Source organism: Zingiber officinale, chromosome 5A (genome assembly GCF_018446385.1).
Source record: "Zingiber officinale cultivar Zhangliang chromosome 5A, Zo_v1.1, whole genome shotgun sequence".
In the NCBI taxonomy this organism is placed as follows: Eukaryota; Viridiplantae; Streptophyta; class Magnoliopsida; order Zingiberales; family Zingiberaceae; genus Zingiber; species Zingiber officinale.
In genome coordinates, this window is record NC_055994.1 from 45,107,392 (window position 1) to 45,112,641 (window position 5,250).

At 39.4% G+C, this 5,250-nt stretch overlaps 1 non-coding gene across 1 annotated transcript; it reads left to right on the plus strand.

The window, feature by feature from the left end:
• The first annotated feature begins 4,689 nt into the window (after positions 1 to 4,689).
• On the plus strand, positions 4,690 to 4,795 carry LOC121983617. Its single transcript, XR_006112644.1, has one exon. It is a non-coding gene; the product is annotated as a small nucleolar RNA R71 (small nucleolar RNA).
• Positions 4,796 to 5,250: the final 455 nt, after the last annotated feature.

Here is a 5,250-nt window from a genome sequence, read left to right on the forward strand (position 1 = left end):
TGAGGAATGATGTTCTCAATATGCCACATGTTTCAAAAGACAATCAAGTGACAATCAAAACCAAATCTAGCAAACAAAGCAAGGAAAAATGCAAGACACAAGCAAAAACTGAATGCAAGCAAAGCAAATTAAACAAAATGCAGAACAACTGATAATGTAAAAGAAAATGTAGAAATTTCAGGTTGCAAACACCCCTCCAGACTTAAACTTTTCATCGTCCCGATGAAATCAATATGGTGGTGGTGGAGAGGGAGGACGGGGAAATGGACGTCTACGCGGTCGGCCAATAGGAAAACCAGGAGTCTCGCTCAGGATCCTATGATATTCATAGAGGGCGTCAACTTGTTGACGTGTAACGTTTATGTCCTCTATGAACTCTCTCATTCTAGCTTGATCCGTATCATAATCCTGGACAAATTCAGCCACCTGACCCTGAAAGTTCCTCGTGAACTGAAAATGATCTTGCACCTCTCTATACTGGTCATCAGACAAGGTGAAGTGGCCCTCCAACATTACTCGTTGGGCCTCTTGCTTCTCGTGAAGAGAGTCTAGAGAAGCACAAAAATCAAAAAAATCAAATCTGGAGTGACCCGTACCATAGGAAAAAGAGTGTCTAGTAGGTTCCGGATGTCTGGACGGCTGTGGGTGTCCAGATGACGAGGGCTCAAGGTGGGGCTCGGTGTCTCCAGACAAAGAAGGGGCATTCTTAGGATCTAAATCAGTGATCACCCAATTAGCGGGGTTGCAAACAGAGGTCCGCTTGGGATAAGAAAGGGGTAATGGAAACTCATCCTTCTTAGGAAAGGCAAAACCATTCTCATCCCAGCAAATTATCTTTATGGCAAGACATGCATCGATATCGATCATGTCATTGCCATGAACAATTTCTAACTCATCTAGATCACAACCCAGATTTATAGCTATTTGGGTAATCAATCCACCAAAGACAATCAATCCCGAGGATGATTTCCCGGCTCTCACTAGGTTTTACAAAAAATGGAAATCGGAATCAAAGTCAACCTTATGTAACATGGCCCATAGAGCATAAAGTTCTACTTTCCTAACAACTCCATCGCTTTCCCCTTTACCAAAAATAGTTTTACTCATAATTCCGTGTAAGTATCTAAAGATGGGGTTTTGCATATGGGAAGCTTTAGCTCTATAAGCCTCATAAGGTTGATCCAATCCGGTGATTGAATTCCAAAAATTATTCCAATTAAATCTAGGATCAAACCTGCGAGAACCGCTAGCAGACAAACCAAAACAACTGTTGAAGTCACTAAATGTCCACTGAAATTATTGATTCATTAATCTAAAAGTAATTTTGCCAATATAATCATCTTTATTTGAATAGTGGACATCTAATGAGCTCAAGAATTCAAGTATAATTCAGGGGTATGTAGGAAGATGTGTATACATAATATCATCCCAATCTAGAGAACTAATCATTCAATTTACATCATCTCTAATTCCTAAAACATTCAAAACAGTTGGGTCCATGTATCGTGTACACACAATCTTCCTTGTGACAAGAATATCAAATCTAGCTTTATGATCCTTATTTCTAAAAACAATATAGAATTCATTATCGTTACCTTCGTCGCGTGCCCTTTCCCCTTTACGACTTTCTCTTTTCCCTTTTCCTTTGATGGATCCTTTTCTCGGCTTGAACCACCACTTCCTTTTTGAAGCTTCTTCAAAAGGTTAGACATGATGTCAAGTTCCAAGAGGGAAAAGTGTTGTTTAATTGGAGAAGTGAGATGTTAAGAAATAAGATCTTAGGGAAGGAAGCTGTAGATCTTGAGGGTAGGAGAGGAGAATTGCTGTTTAGATCTAAATCTGGATGTGGTTTATGGAGAAGAATGATTGAGAGATTTAGATCTGAGAGGTTAAGAAGGAAGGTTGAAGATGAGAAAGGGTTGGAGAGAAGATTTGGCTTGGGGGTGTGGCCGACACGGCCTTGGCACGGTCGTGTCTTATGACACGGCCAGGTCAAGATGCTCCATACGGTCGTATAGATCTACATAGCCCAAGCAGTCCTCCTCTCGGTCAGAATCACACGGTCGTGCCAAATGGCATGGGCAGTGTCATCTGCTCCTCTATTGGGCTCACACGGTCAGTGTGTGTCACACGATCGTGTTCATTTTCATCTCTGTCGGCCTCACACGGTTGTGTGTGTTACATGGCCTCCTTCTACTCCTCCTATGAAATTTTCACACGCCCGTGTGAAATCACATGCCCTTGTCCTTCTTTTTCTCTGGTGAGCACACACGGCCGGTGTGAGTCACACAGACTTGTGCTTCTCCACCTCTATAAGTGTCACACGACCAATTTGAGTCACACGGCCAGTTGCTTCTCTTCCTCTGTAAATGTCACACGACCGTGTATGGTACACAACGTAGCTCTGTTAAGTTCAGTATTACTGAATTTCCTCCTTTTTGACTTCTCCAATGCCTCCATGCCCATGAAAAAATCATGGTCGGCTCATGGAAGTAATGTACAACCTAAAAATAATAAACAAAAATAATTTTAAAGCATTAACTAATAAAAAAGAAAGTTACAATTGAATCTAACTAAAGGAATCCTTGGGTTACCTCCCAAGAAGCGCTTATTTAAGGTCATTAGTTTGACCCCGTTTCCATTTTAATGGCTATACCCAAGGAGACACGATCCTAGGGTTGAGTGTGTTTATTCTTCCCTTATTCTTGCCCTCGGAGGGTAGATGTGCTTCTCAGTTTTTATTTGGGGCCTTCTCTCAACATTTGTCGGATCATATTCCTCATCCGGCAGCCTCCCATGAGGATGGAAGTTCTAATCCTCGAATTTGTAAGCATCTGCCCTGTTGTAAATGCTCACTAAGAAAGAAGAGACATGGTTAGAAGAATAAGATAGATCATACTCTAACCTTTCCTTATCGATTACCAATGAAAGTTTATGGTTTTTCACGTCGATTATAGCTCCAGCCATTACAAGAAAAGGTCTTCCCAGTATTATTGGAATCTTCGGGTCTTCTTCCATGTCAAGCACAACAAAATCTATGGGAATAATGCTCCCACCCACTTCTACTAACACATCTTCAGCAATACCCGTAGGGTACCTGCAAGTATGATCAGCTAATTGCAGTGCCATAGTAGAAAGTTTAAAGTTTTTGAGACCTAGCTTATTACAAATTGAGTATGGAATGAGGCTAACACTTGCCCCCAAATCACAAAAAGTCTTTTCTATAAATTTAGATCCTATAGTGCAAGGAATATAAAAGCTTCCGGAGTCTTGGAGCTTCGGAAAAGTGTTCTTCTCAAATAAAGCACTACATTCTTCAGTAAGAGCTACGATCTCGATCTCTCCTTTTCTTCTTTTGTTGGGCATAATATCCTTCAGAAATTTGCTAAACTATGGCATTTGTTGAATGACATCTATTAGAGGGACCTCAACACAAATATCTTTAACCTTATCAAGAAATCTGCCAAATTCTTCATCCTTCTTCAACATGACTAATCTTTGAGGAAAAGGGATTACTTGGTTTTGAGGGTAGCGTGGAAGAGTCTCTTCAACCTTCTTGGTATTCTCCTCATCATCTTAAATCTGAACGGGTTCAAGTGTTGGAGGAGAGAGCTCTTCTTGAATTTTCATCCTTTTGGAGCAGTCACTTGAGGATCCCCCAAGGTCCATCCGCTCCTAAGCTCAATTCTGTTACAGTGTTCCATTGGATTTACATCAAGTTTTCCAAGAAATTATCCTAATGCTCTTGAAGATGAAGAAGCTATTTGGGTAATTTGGCTATCTTGCATTTTCTAGTATTTCTTTGAATTATCCATTCTCTGATTTAACAACTTGATTTCTTGCTTCAATTTGTTTTGACCAAAAATGGCTTCTTCAAGCATTTTCTCCAATTTAGAAAATTGATAGCCTTGAGAAGGTTGTTGTTGTTGATAGTTTTGTTGCCCAAGCTGGTATCTCGGTCTAGCCCCCATCGATGGTCCTTGATCTTGATTATTACGATAAGAGAAGTTTGGATAATTTTTCCAACCAGGGTTATATATGTTGGAGTATGGATTGTTCTGTTTCTAATTATAACTCATGATAGCATGACACTGCTCAAGTTGATTGATATATGCAGAGATGGCTCCCAATGGGCATGAGTCTTGAGCATGATCTGTGCTTCCACATGTTTCACAAACACACACTATGGCATTGACTGTACTAGAATTTGTTCCCATATTTTCTAGCTTTTAAGTAAGAGCATCCAATTTTGAAGACATCAAAGTAATTGCATCTACATCAAACTTTCCTGATGCTTTAACTGGGTTTGGATAAGAATAGCCTCCACTTCTTTTTATTGCCCATTGATGATGAGTTTGTGCTACATTTTCAATAATACTCTCGGCTTCATCTAGGTTTTTGTTCATAAGTTCCCCTCCAGCTGCAGAATCTAGAGACACCTTTGTATAATACATCAAAGTAATTGCATCTACATCAAACTTTCCTGATGCTTTAACTGGGTTTGGATAAGAATAGCCTCCACTTCTTTTTATTGCCCATTGATGATGATTTTGTGCTACATTTTCAATAATACTCTCGGCTTCATCTAGGTTTTTGTTCATAAGTTCCCCTCCAGCTGCAGAATCTAGAGACACCTTTGTATAATAGTTGATGTCATTATAAAATGTATATAGAACTAGCCATTTTTTCAATTCATGGTGTGGCCATTGTCTGAGCATATTGTTGTATCTATCTCATGCTTTAAATAATGATTCAGAATCTGACTGTCTGAAGCTTGCTATTAAATTTCTCATATGAGCAGTTTTGTTTGGAGGATAGAATTTGTCCAGAAATTATTACTCACATTGTTCCCAAGTGGATATACTATTTACAGGTAAAGAATTTAGCCACTGTTTGGCTCTATCTCTCAAAGAAAATCCAAATAATAATAATTGCACTACTTCTGCTGGAACACCATTCATTTTCATCGTACCACGGATTTCATAGAAAACTTCAAGATGTTGATTAGGACCTTCGAGTGGTCCACCTCCAAACTGATTCTGTTGTACCATAGTGATTATCCCAGGTTTGATTTCAAAATTATTGGCTTCATTAGCTGGTCTTGTGATGCTAGAATAAAGTCCTCTTGCATACGGTGTTGCATAATCTTTCAGTGGTTTGTTTGCCATATTTGAGTGTTCTTGTTCTTCTAGATGTCCTTGGGAGGTTTTTCTTTTATGAAAGGTTCTATCAATTTCAGGATCAAAAGGT